Below are 19,039 nucleotides of genomic sequence, written 5' to 3' on the forward strand. Positions count from 1 at the left end.
GTTTGTTTTGTTTGTTTGTTTGTTTTTAGAGAGGGAGGGGGTGAAGAGGCAGAGGGACAGAGAGAATTTTAAGCTGGCTCCACGCCCAGCATGGAGCCCAACGAGGAGCTCAGTCTCATGACCCTGAAATCATGACCTGAGCCCAAATCAAGAGTTGGACACTTAACCAAATGAGCCACCCAGGTGCCCCAAAAGTCTCTTTCTTGATTTGCTTCCCTCCCTTTTTTCCCTTTGCTTGTTTTGTTTCTTAAATTCTACATATGATTAAAATCATATGGTTATTTGTCCTTCTCTGACTTATTACTCTCTAGCTCCATCTATGTTGTTGCAAATGGCAAGATTTCATTCTTTTTTATGACTAAGTAATATTCCTGTGTGTGTGTGTGTGTGTGTGTGTGTGTGTGTACACACCACATCTTCTGTATCCATCCATTAATTAATGGACACTTGGGCTCTTTCCATAATTTGCCTATTATAGATAAAGCTACTATAAACACTGGGATGCATGTATCCCTTTGAATTAGTATTTTTATATGCTTTGAGTAAACACCTAGTAGTTCAACTGCTGGATCATGGGGTAGTTCTATTATTTATTGAGGAACGCCCATACTGTCTTCCAGAATGGCTGCACCAATTTGCATTCCTACCAACATTGCAAGAGGGTTCCCCTTTCTCCACATCCTTGCCAACACCTGTTTTCTTGTGTTGTTGATTTTAGCCATTCTGACAGGTCACACAGATTTTTTTTGATAAATACTGTACTCTAAATGTATTTTATCTTCCTTGAATTTTTTTTCTTTCTTTTTTTTAACTAGGCAAAACTTTTATTAACCTTGTTTCAAACTTTATTCCCAGGCTTCTCCAGCTTAATTAGCTGCAAAGAATAAATTGTATATAAGTAAAAACTGAAAAGAGCTACAGTGTCCAAGGCCTTGGGTTTAAAAATATTAGAGATCTAGATTTTACCAGATCCATGAACAAAATTTTTTAAAGCAGTCATAATATAAAATAGCAGCTCCCAGTAGCTTCTCCAAGTTTTATCTTCTTCAGAAGTAGACTCAATTCAGTTTGCTTCATCCTTGGAAGCTTCATCAAAATTCTCCACAAGATCTGAAGCTTCATCATCATCCTCCTCTCCAGTAGCAAGTGTTGCTTTTCTGTCCACAAATTGTGTGGGCTGAGATTCAGCCAGTCTCCTTCAACTAGTCAGAGTGTCTGCACCAAGTTGGTTTAAGATACTGGGTAACATTTCTGTCAGCTGCTTTGTCTCAGCATGGCCTGTAATGGTGAAAGTGTTCACCCGCAGGGATGCCTGAACTTTAGGTTAAAATGGATCACTGTTCTTGGTTTGTGAACATATTCACTTCTTTGATACTAGAGATACTGTTTACACCCAACTTCTTTAAGGAGAACTGAAGTTTCTGATCATCTGCTGGAGCCGTTCTATGAACCATCTTCTTTTGGTGAGCGGTTCCTTTCCCACCCATGTGCACTTGTGCTTGCAGTTTGGCAAGTTTCTCCCAGTTCATAATAGTTGCTTTCATCTTGTTTGAGTGGAAATGGGGGACGGGGGTTGACGCTCAGGGGTTCTCAGACAGACCAGCTGAGATTAGGTGCACACATGCGGGGACGCAAGATGGTAGCTTAAGGGAGGCCAGAAGTTCTTCCTTGAATTTTCTTAATAACATTTTATTTTCTGTAGCTTATGTTACTGTAAGGATACAGTACGTAACACATATAACATAAAAAATATTGATCTACTATTTATGTTCTCAGTAAGGCTTCCAGTCAACACTAGGCTATTGGTAGTTAAGTTTTGGGGGAAGTCAAAAATTATGCATGGATTTTCAACTGGGGGGGTGGTCAGTGCCCCTAACCCCTGCATTGTTCAAGAGTCAACTGTACATAGTCCCTGCCCTGGGAAGACGGATGTGTAAATCCCCATGTCTGGTGCCCTCATCCAGTCCCAGAGAGGAAAATGTTTGAGAGGATTAAGGGAGGATTGTGAGATAAAGAAAGGAAAGAAGAGGTGTTTAATCTTTGTTTTTAAGTATGAGTAGGAGTTTGCCACACACACACACATACACAAGAAAAAGAGTAGAGGAAATCCAGCACTGGCAGTAATAGGAAAACAAAGGGGGACAGAGTGAACATTGAACGACTAAGCCTTGTTTGAGTTTAGGTAATGTATGGGTTAGAGGTAGGGTGGAGCTAAGACTGAGGAAGGGTATACTAATTCTGTAAGCAATGCCATTAAGAAAGGAGGGGAAGATCAGATCTGATTATGGATAGTTAATTCTGCCAACAATACAATAAAAGGTAAACTGCAAGCCAAAGCCAAGAAGACTGGATAACAGACTATTTTAAGAGCCAGTTCCTATACTGTCTCTGGCTTATGAGCTTTATATTTCTCACCATTACGTTTTATTTCATTAGAGACTACTCTTCTTTTGTGCTATTGCCCTCACCAAGTGACTATACAATTTATCCCCCAAACAGGTGCGTTTTTAAGAGTAAATGGGAGCACTAATCAGACAGGATGTTAAAACAATAGGCATAAACTCAAACTCGCCCTGGGAAAGAAGGTGATAAAATCTTTCCATCACTGGGGGTTATTAACATAACCCATATTTTGATCCTAGAAAAATGACAACTCTTGACTTCCCATTTAGTTTTTGTTTTTTTAAATTACTTTTTGGTATGCTCTGAGTTTACAAATTCTAGCACGCTGGCGGTAAATGGTTCATCTCGGCAGGGGTCCAGTTTACTCATTTGTTAATCAACAGCCCACCAGTACATTTCACTGTGGCATATATATAGTCTCCATTATCAAAATGAAAAGATCATCCTTTTTGTGACTGCCCTGGGTCGTTGCCCTCTGCAACTGAGATGCCTCCAGGTTGGCCCTTCCAACTTCAGTTAACATGTACTCAGGAAACAAATTAATTTGAATATTAATCTTTTCTTTAAAGATTTTATTTATTTATTCATTTGAGAGAGTGAGAATGAGAGAGAAAGGGAGCACATGAGAGGGGGGAGGGTCAGAGAGAGAAGTAGACGCCCCGCCAAGCAGGGAGCCCGACGTGGGACTCGATCCCGGGACCCCAGGATCATGACCTGAGCCGAAGGCAGTCGCTCAACCAACTGAGCCACCCAGGCACCCTGAATATTAATCTTAAAAAGCATAGTTAGGAAACTGTATTTTCTTATAGAAAAAATATTACATTCCAAAGCCAAATATTGATATCCACTAAGAGATTTTCCTACTGTTTCTTTGAACAATGTAGATAACAAAGAGTTATCTAAGTATATCTAAAAAGAATTTTTTTTTTTAGTTTTCTGGATTACTCCCATACACTCTCCGTATCAGTTGGCAGTATCTCTCTGTTTTTCTAAGCTACACACACTAGTTCAGCTTTAATTAAAAAGCCTGTTGCCATAGTTTCTCAGAGAACAGCTCAAGGCATGTTTGAGTCCATTATTTTCTTGACGTTTCTAGAGAAATTATAATGTAGCAGTAGCCAGCCAAAATTTCCTAATTTTACCTCCCATCCCGTACAGCATATGATTCAGACATATAGCTAGATATTCTAAATATCTTAAGGGAATCTAAACAACTAGGAATGTTATTTAAAATGCAGCCTTTGGTTTCTTCTGTTCTGCCACATCCGTAATGTAACCAGCAAACAGCAGCTTCGTCAAAGAGCAGACCAAGAGGCAAGTCAGCCCCTCAGTCTGCATCTGACTGCATCTGTGGACAACACCAGCACATTTTTCTTTCTAATAATAATGGAGAAAATGCACTGTATTTACAAGTTATAATAATCATATTTTTTCATATTTTCTAATAACTCCAAAATGTAAATTCCAATATGCTTGAAAAAGGAGCTCTCAGAAAATAGATTAAATACTGGAAATTCACTTCTTTAAGAATTAAAAAGTGGAGCTCAGAGATCTTTATTGCTTAAAGCCAAAACTTGATTCCATCTGAATCCCACCCTGCTTTCAGATGGCAATTCTATCTTTAAGTCCCAGAGAGCAAGCTCGAAGGTTACTGTGAGCTTTCAAGGTTAAAGAATGTGAATTAACATTGATCCCTATGAACCTTAGAAAAGGCAAATGCCAGTGCAGTTTGTTCTGACTCGGCCCCACTTTACTGCTGCTAGAGAGCTATAAGCATGGACTGGGCAGGTAAAAGGACCAGGGCTGGAATTTCAGCTCTGGGAACAACCTCTGTCTGACCTTGGGCAAGTGATGATTAAATGAGAAAGGACATAGGTGAAGACAGGAGAGCTCTCAAAAAATGGCAGCTATTATTATTTCCCCATAACTAGGTCATCTCCAGGGTAGGATATGGGACAGGATGAGATCTCACTATTTCCAGAAGAGCCTAAAATCACCCTGCTTCCTTTGACTATCAATTTAAGAGCTACTTGATTACTGATTTTTTTCAACTCAAGTATTACACAAATCATCTGACTTCCTCATTCTCTATCGCTAACCTTCCTTTTATTCTTTTTTTTTCTATACAAGACGAAGAGAGTCTAAAAAGTATTTGAAAGATAGTAGGGCCACATTTCCAATCAGGAGAATAGAGAAATCAAAGATTCCCTATGTGTGTTAGATTTATACGTATTTGCTAATGAAAAAATGCATGGTGAATGAATGAGGTCTCCATTCTGTCATAGCTATGTGTTCCTTTATCTTTCAATCGATAGGTTTGTATATTTTAAAAAATCACATATATTATTTTCACTGATTCTCAGAACATCCTGTAAAAAGATAGAATAGGTATTGCTATTTCTGGTTTATCAAAGGAGAAAGTGAGCCTCATCAATATTAAGTGACTTATCCAAGTTAAGCTAAAGAACAGGACTTGACTTCAGGTCTTTTTAACAACTAAGTCAGGATTATTTCCACTCTACCCCTTGACCTCTCATGCAGCCCTATCACTGCAGCAAGGTAAAGGCAAGCTGAGAAACATTGCCCCAGGGAGTTTTTGTAACCCCATATATTCCCTGAAGATGTACTTCTTCACTATTAAACAAACTTGGAACACATCAACCTCTATGCTGCAGTAAAAGATCTGAGCTAGAATTTCCAGTTGTGGACTATGGATTGGGAACAACTTTACGAATTAGTGTTTCTCCAAGTATTACCAGTCATAATAGAAAGTTATCTACAACATCTCTCACCTGAACTATAGTGAGAACTAAAGCTCAACTCGCCCTGCCAAAGGCATTACCCAGCACAAATTTTCACCTGGTAGAGATTTTCAAAAATGATGCCAATCCTAACTAGACAAGGATATCTGGGCATCTTACTGCAGGATTTTTTTAATTTTATTTTATTATGTTATGTTAATCACCATACATTACATCATTCGTTTCTGATGTAGTGTTCCATGATTCATTGTTTGCCTATAACACCCAGTTACTGCAGGATTTCTTAACTGGGGTTTATCTCTGCATTAAGAGGGCCTCCTCTGCACTTGAAAGTATGTGCAAATGTGTATGTCTATGTACCCCTAATATTTCTAGAGAGATAACCATAGATTTCATCAGATTCTCACAATGTCTCCCAAAGCTTGAGATCCCATAGGAGGACTTCAGAACAGTAGAAATAGACCTCATTATTATAAATTAATTTTTAAACTTTTTAAAGTTTCTATTTGTATTGCAATTTTCTGTTATACTGCATCACTTTTAAAATGCTAGACAACTTCCATAGCACATACCCTGCTATGGTGAGCGCTGTGAATTGTGTAAGACTGTTGAATCACAGACCTGTACCTCTGAAACAAATCATACATTATATGTTAAAAAAAAAAAAGAAGATAGCAGGAGGGGAAGAATGAAGGGGGGGAAATTGGAGGGGGAGACAAACCATGAGAGACTATGGACTCTGAGAAACAAACTGAGGGTTCTAGAGGGGAGGGGGTGGGGGGATGGGTTGGCCTGGTGATGGGTATTAAAGAGGGCAGGTATTGAATGGAGCACTGGGTGTTATACGCAAACAATGAACCATGGAGCACTACATCAAAAACTAATGATGTAATGTATGGTGATTAACATAACATAATAAAAATTAAATTTAAAAAAAGCTAGATAATTTCACCAAATCTTCCCATATATATATTTGGAATTCCTTTGGGACGGCGCTATGGCAGCTTTTAAAAAAGAGGCAGTCACACTCTGTATCAATCTGAATTGCTTGAAAATGCCTGCTTCCCCCTCCATGCAGCTCACTGCAGAGTAGGTAGTGGCAGGAATTTACTTATTTAATGTTTGTTAATGATTCTTCAGAGTTGTTCAGTTAGTTATTTAAGCTTGTTAATGGTCTACTGCCTAATTCTTAATGTGAGAGTTCTTTTCTCTTTGTAAGTAACATCAGTAACAGGATAAAATGTATACTGTTTTCTCCAAAATCTGTAGGTAGTTCTTTAATCCCAGTCTATTTAGTTTTCAGAAATTAGAAGGAAATCCAGACTACCCATCAAACTGGAGAATAATGAGATTGATCAGAAAAGAAAAGGAAAGAAAACTTTTCCAAATGAAAACATATTAAAGTTAGGTTACTAAAAGCATAATGATGAAATAAATGGAATCTTCAATGTTACACGAGTTATATGTAGCAATACTACCTCTCTACCAGCATCATGTGAGATGGCAAAATGCTACAAGATTTTTTAAAACATAAATAAATAAAAAGAGAAAAGCAATGGGCTTAAGGTGGAGGGAGGATAGACTACTTAAAAACAGATCATGGTGGGCCGCCTAGATGGCTCAGTTGGTTGAGCATCCAACTCTTGGTTTCAGCTCACATCGTGATATCATGGGTTAAGGGATCAAGCCCTGAGTTGGCCTCTGCACTCAACAAGGATTCTGCTTGAAGATTCTTTCCTTCTCCCCCTCTCCCTACTCTCCCTCCCCCCTTAAAATAAATAAATAAAATCTTAAAAAAAATAAGAACTGGTCATGGTTCTGGGTACAGTAAAGTAGAATAAGCATATGTCTCCCACTGAACACAACTATACAACTGAACAGAATGCACTGAGCAACTAGCTATCTGAAGACTATGAGAAGCAACTAGTGGCAAGGGGCTTGAAGTAAAAAGGTCAGAATTTGAAGCACCACCAAATCAATCGTGAGTTTGCCATTTTTGGTCTCCAGTATCCCCCAGACTAAATGTAACACAGCATCACAGTCTGAAACCCAGGGCTGGGTACTGAGCCTCAGAGAGAGAGAACTCCAAGAGGAAGCCCCTTATTCAGACTTGAGGAGTGAGAAAGGGAGTACAGAAATCCCCCATTTTTTTTCTGAGTTCTCCTGAGCTCCAGCCCTTCAAGCAATCCCACAGGCAGTGACATTAGAAGTCCCAACAGTATAGGAACCAAAACTCTTAGGAAGGAAACCTTCCTCTCTGATCCCAGGAGAGTGGGGTCAGCTCTCACCACTGTAATATATTCTGTCTTCCTGCCACCTAGCCCTGGATGCAAGCATAGTCATCTTGTGCAGCAGAACAGGATAATAAAAGCCCCAACTTTCAGCCTAGACATAAGGAGAAAGAAATCTGAAAGTACTACTAAGCCAACAAATTAAACAATTTAGATGAAATGAACAAATTCCTAGAAAGATACAAATTATCAAACTGACTCAAGAAGAAATAGAAAATCGAATAGGCATATAAAAAGTAAAGAAATTGAATACTTAAATTTTAAATTGGTAACTTAAAATATTCCTCAAAGAAAACACCAGCCTCATATGGCTCCATTGATGAACTCTATTAATATTTAAAAGAATACCAACAATGCATATACTCATAAAACAAAGAAAAACTCAAAATGGATCATAGATTACATGTAAGAACAAGAACTATAAAATTTCTAGGAAAAAAAAAAACAGAAAATTTTCATGACACTGGGCGAGGCAGAGTTCTTAGGCATGATACCATAAAGGGAAACAACTGATACATTAGACTTAATGAAAAATTTAAAATTTTACACTTAAAAAGATACTATTAAGTGGGACTCCTGGGTGGCTCAGTTGGTTAAGCATCTGCCTTCGGCTCAGGACATGATCCCAGGGTCCTGGGATGGAGCCCCGCATCAGGCTCCTTGCTCAGCAGGGAGCCTGCTTCTCCCTCTGCCTGCAGCTCCCCCCGCTTGTGCGCACCCTCTCTCTCTCTCTCTCCCTCTCTCTGTCAAATAAATAAATAAAATCTTTAAAAAAAAAAGATACTATTAAGTAAATGAAGAGAAAAACCACAGACCATAAGTAAACATACACAAATCCTATGTCTGTTAAAGGTCTTGTATCCAGAATATATAAAGAACTCTTACAACAAGAAGACACAAAACCCAGTTTAAAAAATGGGCAAAGACCAGCCCTGCTGAGTCCGTCCTGCGTGGCTGTTCTCTAGAACAGTAGTCATTTATTTCTGCCCATCTTCTCTCCCATCTTTGTGTGCCACCACCCCATGGAAGATTCAGTGGACATGGGCATGAGCCCCATGAAGCCCCAGAACTATCTTTTCAGGTGTGAACTAAAAGCCAACAAAGACTGTCACCTTAAGTTGGATAATGATGAAAATGAACACCAGTCATCTTTAAGAATGGTCAGTTTAGGGACTAGTGCATGCAAAAGATGAATAGTACAATCATATACCTGATAAGGACTTAAAATCCAAAATATATGAAGAACTCAAACAACTCAAGAGAAAAAAAAAACAATTAAAAAACGGGCAGATCTGGGGTGCCTGGCTGGCTCAACTGGTGGAGCATGCGATTCTTGGTCTCAGGGTTGTGAGTTCAAGCCCCAAGCTGGGTGTAGAGATTACTCAAAAATAAAATATTTTAAAAAGAAAAACAGGCAGATCGGAATAGACAGTTTTCTTGTACCTATGATCTCACTTATATGTGGAATCTATAACAAACCAAAACAAAAAACTGAACTCACAGGTACAGAGAACAGATTGTGGTCGCCAGAGGAGGAGGAGTGGAGGATAAGTAAAAGGGATGAAGGGGTCAAAACGAACAAACTTACAGTTATAAATAAGTCCAGGGGATGTAAGGTACAACAGGATGACTACAGTTAATAATACTGTACTGCATATTTGAAAGTTGCTGTGAGAATAAACCTTTTAAAGATCTTTTTATTTGACAGAGAGAGAGAGAGAGAGAGAGCACAAGCAGGGGAAGCGGCAGGCAGAGGGAGAGGGAGAAGCAGGCTCCCTGCAGGGAGCCTGATGTAGGGCTTAATCCCGGGGTCACAGGATCATGACCTGAGCCAAAGGCAGACCCTTAACTGACTGAGCCACGCAGGCGCCTCAATTCTGAGAATAAATTTCAATCATAAAAAAAAAGTTTGTACCTATGTGTGGTGATAGATGTTAATTAGACTTATTATGGTGATCATTTCTCAATATATATAAATATTGAATCATTATGTTGCACACTTGAAACTAATATGCTATATGTCAATTACCTCTCAATTTAAAAAATCAAATGAAGTCATTAATCTGTTCTCCTATATAATTTATTTGAGAATGCTATATAAATGTCTGATTCTTATATGTAAGGCATAACCCAGTGTTCATTACTTTTATTAAATCCCATAGCCTTTTACCTTTTTATTGGTATGTTTGCTTCTTTTATATGCATGCGATAATAAATATATCTGAGCTTCAGTCTAAAAAAAAAGGTGGATTGTACAGTGTTGAAGCAGAGGCAATGAATTATGAAGGCAGCCCAATTAAAGTGACACTGGCAACTTTGAAAATATCTGTACAATGATTTCCTTTAGGGGCTTTCAAATAACACCACCTGTGGTCTTACAGTTGAGGTGTGATTCAGGGCTGTGCATATTAGTGGACAGCATTTAGTAGCTGTGTAGGAAGATACAGAGTCAGAAGATAAAAAGGAGGAGGGTGTGAAATTCCTAAGTATATCTGGAAAGTGATCTGCCCCTGGAAGTGGTAGTGAAGTTCCACAGAAAAAAGTAAAACTCATTGTTGATGAAGATGATATGAGGATGATGATGATGACAATGATGATGATGACGATTTTGATGATGAGAGAGCTAAAGGGAAAAACTCAATAAAGATATCTATATGAGATATTCCAGCCAAAAGTGCACAAAAATCAAACCAGAATGGTAAAGACTCAAGACCATTAACACTAAGATCAAAAGGTCAAGAATTCTTCAAAAAACAAGAAAAAAAACCTTAAAACACAGAAAGGACCTAGTTCCACAGAAGACATTAAAGCAAAATGCAAACAAATAGAGAAGAAGGTGGTTTCTTCCCTAAGTGGAAGCCAAGGTCATCAGTTAGGTGAAGAATTGTTCTGGATGACTGACCAGGTGGCTTTTTCAAGATCTCTGGCAGTGGAGAGGTCTTTGTAAAAATCTAAACAGTTTGTTAAAATTCTCCCATCTTATTTCATTGCTATAAAAGTTTCTACCTGGCGGTCCTTTTTACAAGGCAGAATGAAAACTTTCCCTACTGTGTCTAATAAATGTAGTCCAGGTTCCATTGCCAGGATTGTGTTGTTCAAAATGCCTGTTTGATTTTTAGAGATGGAACCCCACCCTTTGCTTGGTTTTAAGTATGTATTCAATGTTACAAGAGGATATAGTGGTAGTGGTGGTCAGACAAATGGAAATGGTGAGAGACAAAAATATACATGTGAAATAAACTCAGTATTTTCACAAAATAATAAAAATAAAAATGGCCAAAAATTTGAACCATCTGAACATGAAAAGACGTTCAAAATCATGAGGCATTAGAGAAGTGCAAATTAAAATTACAGAATACCACTTCAGATCCATGAGAATGCCTATAATTACGAAGACAGACAATAACAAGTACTGCCAAAGACGTGAAGAAACTAGAACCCTCACCAATTGCTGGTGAGAATATTAAATTGTACGGCCACTTTGGAAAACAGTTTGACAATTTCTTTAAAAACTAAACATAAACTTATCACATAAGCAAGTGATTCTACTCCTAGGTATTTAACCAAGATAAATGAAAACATATGTCCATACAAAGATTTTATGCAAATATTCATAGCAGCACTTTTGTAACAGCTAAGAACTGGGGAGAAAAATCCAATGTCCATTAACTGGTGAATGGATAAGCAAAGTGTGCCATATTCATAGAACGGAATGCTATTCAACAATAAAAATGAACTACTGATATATGCTACAACATGGATAATCTGCAAAAACATCAAGCTACATGAAAGAAGCCAGATGCAAAAAGACTACATATTACAAGATTCCACTGATATTCAATGTCCAGAAAAGGCAAATCTAGAGACAATGAAAGTAGATTAGTGGTTTTGTGAGGTAAGGGGTGGGAACAGGAATTAAATGCAAACAGGCATGAGAAATTGTTCTGGGGTGGTAGAAAATATTCTAAAACTGGAAATTATACCACAAAAAAAATTGAATAATTTAAATCAGGGCTAGAAATTTCAGGTGGAAGTAATTTCCATATATATGAAATCTGAGATGTTGGGAAAGACTGTCCACGGAAAACAACAGGAAAAGCTTAAAATGAGTGCTCTGAGGAGAGTAGTACATCAGCATACCAGAGATAAATCAAAAGGTTCTCTATGGTAGATTGCAAATGTGGCCACAATACTTTCAACTCCTCCCAAGACTCTATTTCCCCCACTCCTATGACTTGCTCTGGCCAAAACATCGCGTAAGCAGCGGCATTATACTTATCAGTTCAGGGCCTAGACCTCCAGAGGCCTCACTTACTCCACTCTTGCTCCTTTTGGAACCCAAATCTAGCCACAAGTGAACCAATCTGGGATGCCTTGCTGGAAGAGAGATCTGTAGAGGAAAACCGAGTTTGCCTGAGGTTGACCGAAGCCACATGAGTGAGTTCCAGCTATGATGAACCAAGCCTGACTCACACCAGAACAGCTTCCCAGCTGGGCACAGCCCAACTTGCCAACCCCCGGAATGGTGAGCTAAATAGTTAATGTTTCAAGTAGTCTGTTACAAAGCAGAAGCTAACTGATATCCTAAAAAAAGAGCAGACATGACTGCCGGATTACACAATGAACCAAATTACTGGGTTTTATGAAGATGTCCAATAAGGACAGGCCTCCTAGGCATAGAAATAGAAAAGCAGTGGGGCGTCAGGGTGGCTCAGTCGTTAAATGTCTGCCTTCAGCTCAGGTCATGGTCCCAGGGTCCTGGGATCGAGGCCCACATCGGGCTCCCTGCTCAGCAGGGAGCCTGCTTCTCCTTCTCCCTCTCCCACTCCCCCGCTTGTGTTCCCTCTCTCGCTATCTCGTTCTGTGTCAAATAAATAAATAAAATCTTAAAAATAAATAAATAAATAGAAAAGCAGTCCATGAGATTGACTCAGGTCTGGGAGTTGTCAAAGTCACTGGTGGCAGAGCAAGTAACTGAATGAGCCCAGAGAGAATAAGAGTAAAAGCTTCTCTATACAGTTGATTAAGGATCTATACTGAGCAGAAATGCAAGTGAAGTTGACAGAAAGTGCTGATAGGCTGAAAGCTAGGGAAGATTTAAGAACAGAGGTCCTGATGAAGGTAAGACAGAAACTCATTAGGACTGCTTGATGAGGCGCACTTGGCTGGCTCAGCTGGGAGAGCATATGGCTCTTTGTCTTGGAGTTGTGAGCTCAAGCTCCATGTGTAGAGTAGAGTTTACATAAAATAAAAAAAAAAAATTTTTAAGTGCATGATGAGGTGCAAAAACAGGAAGTTGTATAGAAAGAGGTATTTCAGAATTCAAGATCTGGGGGTTAGAGAAGTTCTAAGACATGATGAAATATGTACAGGATGGATAATTGAAGGGCTATAAATAGATATTTGTCCATTTCATGTTAGTTGTCAAGTTTTTTGGCACCAAATTGTATAGAATATTCTCCGATTCTTTTAATGGTTGTAGGTTCTAGAGTTACAAACTCTCTTCCATGTATCATATCAGTGATTTCTTGTTTCTTTCTTGATCAATCTAGCTAGACATTTAAACACTTTGTTGATATTTTCAAAGAACCAAATTTGGCTTTGTTAGTTTTCTCTATTTTATGGTTTTTTTTAAAGATTTTTTTATTTATTTATTTGACAGAGAAATAGTGAGAGAGGGAACACAAGCAGGAGGAGTGGGAGAGCAAGAAGCAGGCTTCCCGCGGAGCAGGGAGCCCGATGCAGGGCTGGATCCCAGGACCCTGGGACCATGACCTGAGCCAAAGGCAGATGCTTAACAACTGAGCCACCCAGGCGCCCCTCTATTGTATGTTTTTTTTTCTCTATTTCATCAATGTCTGCTCTTTGTTATTTCCTTCCTTCTACTTACTTTGTGTTTACTTTACCCTTTTTATCCTCTAGCTTCTTAAAGTTGAAAATTTGTTAGATTTTAGATCTTTCTTCTTTTCTAATATAAGCAATTAAAGCTATATGTTTTCCTCTAAGCACTGCTTTGGCTACATCCCACTATTCTGATTTAAGATTTTATTTTTTTAAGTAATCTCTACAACCAAACAGAAATAGGAGAAACCCTATTTCTCCCTTTAATTTCAATCATTTTTATTCCATGCATTTTGAGGCTCTGTTATTAGATACACACACATTTATGATTATGTCTCCCAAAACAATTAACCCTTTTATCATTATGGAACATCCCTCTTTATCTCTATTTGTCTTGATATCTATTTTATCTGATATTAATATGGCCAGTCTTATCCTCTTTTGATTTTCATATGCATCATTTATTTTTTCCATCCATTCACTCTCAATCTAACTAGGTTTTTAAGTACATCTCTTATAAATAGCATATAGTCAGGTCTCACTATGTAGACATTCTGATAATCTGTCTCTTAAGCAGAGTGTTTAATCCATTAATATTTAATGCAATTATAATATGGATTTAGGTCTACCATTTCAGATTTTATTTTCAGCCTGTCCCTTCTGTTTTTTGTCCCTTTGTTCCTTCATTCCTTCCGTCTTTGGATCACTTGGATATCTTTTAGAATTCAATTTGGGTTTATCTATTGACTTTGCATTATTTTTTGTTGGTTGCTCTGGGAATTAAAATGTGCATCCTTAATTTTTCATTCTACTTAGAGTTAATATACCACTTCATATAAAATGTAAAAACGATGCAATCATACAGGGGGTCCATTTACTCCCCTGTACTTGTCTACACTATAGTTGTCAAATCTCTATGTATACATTATACATCCTGCAAGACAATGTTATAATTTGTGCTCTAAACATTTACATGTATTTTAAAGAAATTAAAAGGAATGAAATAGAATTATATATTTACCTTAATATTTGGTATTTCTGATGCTCCTTATTCAAATTTACCACCACATTTCTCAAAAATAGTTGTATAGAGGTTACCAAACCACATCATTTGGCTCTCACCAGGCATGAATGCATAAATTACACATTAATACTGCCCTAATCTTTTCTCTTAAGATCATGATGGTTGAAACAATACCACTTGGTACCAATGTGATTGTAAACAAAACATAAAATTCAGGCACTGGAACTGAGTGAAAATACCAGTGATAAGGTAAATTGGTTACAAGACAATACAGAACATACTGACATTGATTTTTTTCATATTATAAACTGAAGTAAAAATGTTAAATATTAAAATTTTTGTTTGAAACTCTCACATCAAATTATGCAAATCCCCTCAATATGAATAAAAATGTCAAGGAATATTTTCACCTCTTTTTAAAAAGTGCCTGAATCTGTGTATTTTCAAAGTAAATACACAAAGTTAATTAAGGCATATAACTGTATGTCTGAAATAAAAAATGAAAACCATCTATTTCCCTTTAAGTAAAAGACAGATACAGGAATATTTGGAAACTTACAGAATCCATGAAAAATTGAGAATTAAACTGACTTTATAAAGAAAACAGCAGGGTGTCTGGATGGTGTAGTCAGTTAAGCATCTGACTCGGTTTTGGCTCAGGTCTTGATCTCAGGGTCATAGGATTAAGCCCTGCATCAGGCTCCAAGCTCAGCATGGAGTCTGCTTAGGATTTTCTCTCCCTCTCCCTCTGCCCCTCCCCTCCATTCTATCTCTCTTTCTAAAATAATAAATAAATCTTAAAAAAAAAAAAAAAAGAAAAGAAGACAGGGTGCCTGGGTGGTTCAGTTGGTTAAACTTTTGCATTCGGTTCAGGTCATGATCTCAGGATCCTGGAATCAAGCCCCGCATTGGGCTCTCTGTTCAGCAGCAAGTCTGCTTCTCCCTCTTCCTCCGCCTCTGTGATCTCTCTCATTCTCTCACTCTCTCTCAAATAAATAAATAAATAATCTTTTAAAAAATAATTTGAATAAATTTTAAAAAAGAAAACATCCAATATTCATTCATTTAACAAACATTTACTGAGCTTTATTAAGTGCTAGACACGGAACTAAGAACTAGGGATTTCAACTACCTTCAAGATACTCACAATCTTGCAGAAGAGATGAACAAAAAACTCAATTGTTATTATTATGAAGAGGGAACTAGGAAAGTTTCCTGGAGGAAATGATCTATGAACTATGTTTCAAAGGGAAGTCAGGAGTTAGCTTTTGCGCCTGAGTATTTTTGTTTTTGCTGGCAGTGGGTGGGCAATGAGAGGAAAGGAAGAGAAAGAGAGGCTTTCTTAGTTGGAAATAACATTGACAAAATAATAATCCTAAAAGGTCACAATCTGTTTGGAGAATTAAAAATGTGGACAAATGGTCAGACTAGAACTACCACAAGGACATCAGGGATCATTCCGATGTCATATTAACAAAGTTGAACTTGGGGCACCTGGCTGGCTCAATCAGTGGAGTGTGCACTCTTGATCTCGGGGTTGTAAGTTCAAGCCCCACATCAGGGGCAGAGATCACTTTAAAAAAAAATAAAAAAAGAAAGTTGAACTTAATCACCTTGGAGGAAGTGGGAGGCCACTGAAGGATAATAAGTAGCGGAGGAATATGGCTTACCCAACCCTTTCTCCCTTGACTACCTCTACTACTGAAGCTAGGAAAAATAAAAGCTCACATCCCAAGCTTCCCTTGCAGATGGCCTGTGACACAGTTCTGACCAGTGAAGTGTAAGAAGAAACCTAACTGGAAAGGCTTCTGGCAAAAATTTTGATTTCCTGACGAATATCCTTCTTTGACTAGCTCTATCCCTTCCTCTCCCTCCTTCCTGGAATTGGGGCATGATGTCTGGAGCCGTGCCAGCCATCCTACTACCATGAAGCTCATGCAAAGCCTGAAGCATCTCTAGACTTCCTGCTATGAGAGGATATAAATCCCTGTTTATTAATAATCCATTTTTATGTTAGGATTACTTGAATCTGAATGTCTTCCTGACTAATAAAAGTGTTAAGAATTTGTATTTTATGGGGTGCCTGAGTGGCTCAGTTGGTTGGGCGGCCAACTCTCAGCTCAGGTCTCAATCTCAGGGTTGTGAGTTCAAGCCCCATATTGGGCTCCACACTTGGCAGGGAGCCTACTTAAAAAAAAAAAAAAAGAATTTGTACTTTGGAATGATTCTTATTAAATTAGTGTGTATGGACTGGGGATGAGGAGGCAGGGAGACTGGTCTGGAGACCTATTATAGGGTCTGAACCAAGGCAACCATAATGGGGGTAGTAAGGGAGGCAGACTCCAGAGATTTAAGAGAGGACGGGATGGACAGGAAGGGATCTGTCATATCTTCCAGATTTTTAGTTTGAGCAGCTGCAAGGGTAGGGGTGAGGTAGTGGCACTCTCCAAAAGAGTGGCAGATAGGGTTCGGGACTGACGGGGTCAGTATTCAGTCTGAGATACCTACGGTACCTCCATGTGAAAATGAGGGGAAAGCAGTTGGCTGTCTGTAGCTGGAGGTCAAGAGTGAAAGTCTGAATTTGAGATACAGATTTCTGAGTAACCATTACATGTGGGTAAACTAAATCTGTAAGGATGGTTAGATCCTGCAAGGAGAGTTGAAATAGGGTGGGCAAAAATGAGGCCCTGCACATCTATTAAGACAAAAAGTAGGTTAGTGTTTGCTGAGGGCTGGGGATGGAGGAAGGAAGTGGGAGGGGGGAATGGGGAATGTCTGCTTACAGGTATAGAGTTTCTTTTGACGGTAATAAAAATGTTCTAAAATTAAACTGTGTGATGGTTGCACAACATTGCAGATACACTAAAACTCAATTGAATTGTACATTTTAAATAGGTGGACTGTATAGCATGTGAATTATAGCTCAATAAAGCTGTTAAAAAAATTGGGCCCGGGCGCCTGGGTGGCTCAGATGGTTAAGCGTCTGCCTTCAGCTCAGGTCATGATCCCAGGGTCCTGGGATCGAGTCCCGCATCGGGCTCCCTGCTCCTTGGGAGCCTGCTTCTCCCTCTGCTTCTCTCTCTCTCTCTCTCTCTCTCTCTCTCTCTCTCCCTCTGTCTCTCATGAATAAATAAATAAAATCTTTAAAAAATAAATAAATAAATAAATAAATAAAAAATAAAAAAATTGGGCCCAAGGCAGAACCATGGGAATATCAACATATAAGTAGGAGGAGGATCCAGTGCAGGAACAGAGGGAACCATGGCAAAAAAAAAAAATGGAGCAAAATTAAGAACATTGTCCAAAAACCTGGGAGAAAAAGTTTCAGAGGGATCAGTGGCTAACAGTGTCAAATGCAAAATATGTTGATTAAGTTAAAGACTGAAACATTTGATTGAACAATCTGGAACTCATTGGTGAGCTAAGAGTGATTTTATTTATTTTTTAAAGATTTTTTATTTATTTATTTGACAGAGAGAGAGATAGTGAGAGCAAAAACACAAGCAGGGGCAATGGGAGAGGGAGAAGCAGGCTTCCCGCCGAGCAGGGAGCCCGATGCAGGACTCGATCCCAGGACCCTAGGATCATGACCTGAGCCGAAGGCAGACGCTTAACGACTAAACCACCCAGGCACCCCTTAATAGTGATTTTAAGTAGTTGTGGCAGAAGCCAGATTACACAAAGTTGAGGAATAAATGAGAGGTGAGGAACAGAAGGTAACAAAGAATCTTTTTCAGGAAACTTTTCTCACTGTTATAGGGAGGTTTGTATTGTTTTCAAAAGGCAGCACAGAGCAGTCACTCTGGAAAACAGTATGGAGGTTCCTCAGAAAGTCGAAAATAGAGCTACCCTATGACCCAGCAATTGCACTACTAGGTATTTATCCAGAGGATACAAACACAGTGATTCGAAGGGGCACATGCACCCAATGTTTATAGCAGCAGTGTCCACAATTGCCAAACTGTGGAAAGAGTCCAGATGTCCATCGATGGATGAATGGATAAAGATGTGCAGTGTGTGTATGTGTATGTATATGTATATGTGTGTGTGTGTGTATACATATATATACATACATATATATATATATATATATATATATATATATCGTGGAATATTACACAGCCATCAAAAAGAATGAAATCTTGCCATTTGCAATGACATGGATGGAAGTAGAGGGTATTATGCTAAGAAATTAAGTCAGTCAGAGAAAGACAAATACCATATGATTTCACTCATTTGTGGAATTTAAGAAACAAAAGAGATGAACATAGAGGAAGTGAAGGAAAAATAAAATAAAAGGAAAACAGAGGGAGGGAAACCATAAGAGATTCTTAACTACAGGGAATAAACTGTTGCCAGAGGGGAGATGGGTGGGAGAATGGGGTAATTGATGGGCATTAAGGAGGGCATCTGATGTAATGAGCACTGGATGTGGTATGCAACTGGTGAATCACTGAATTCTATCTCTAAAACTAATAATACAGTACATATTAATTAAATTGAATTTAAATTAAAAAATTTTTTTAAAAAGACAACAGATATGATGCTTATGTGTTAGGGAAAAGAGTCTTCAAGGAGGGAGCAATAGAAAATAAATGAGGAAGGGATGATTCATGGAACAACATCTCCAAGAGTTGGGAAGAAAAGGAATTCACAACATAAGCATGAAATATGAGAATGGAGGACAACAGATGGGTTTTTCTATTGGACTGGGAGGA

The 19,039-nt window shown here is 38.4% G+C and overlaps 1 protein-coding gene and 2 pseudogenes across 15 annotated transcripts in view; 1 reads left to right on the forward strand and 2 right to left on the reverse strand.

Annotated features, from left to right (window-relative positions):
• Window positions 1–19,039, reverse strand: part of DST (dystonin) — a 478,114-nt gene that overhangs the window by 451,192 nt on the left and 7,883 nt on the right. The window lies entirely within an intron of this gene.
• On the reverse strand, window positions 1,064–1,544 carry LOC112837886 (transcription factor BTF3 pseudogene; annotated as a pseudogene).
• LOC112837778 (nucleophosmin-like) lies at window positions 8,479–10,452 on the forward strand (annotated as a pseudogene).

The sequence above is a fragment of the Callorhinus ursinus genome, unplaced genomic scaffold (genome assembly GCF_003265705.2).
Source record: "Callorhinus ursinus isolate GAN/ISIS: 27379988/994484 unplaced genomic scaffold, GSC_fseal_2.0 scaffold22, whole genome shotgun sequence".
Lineage (NCBI taxonomy): Eukaryota > Metazoa > Chordata > Mammalia > Carnivora > Otariidae > Callorhinus > Callorhinus ursinus.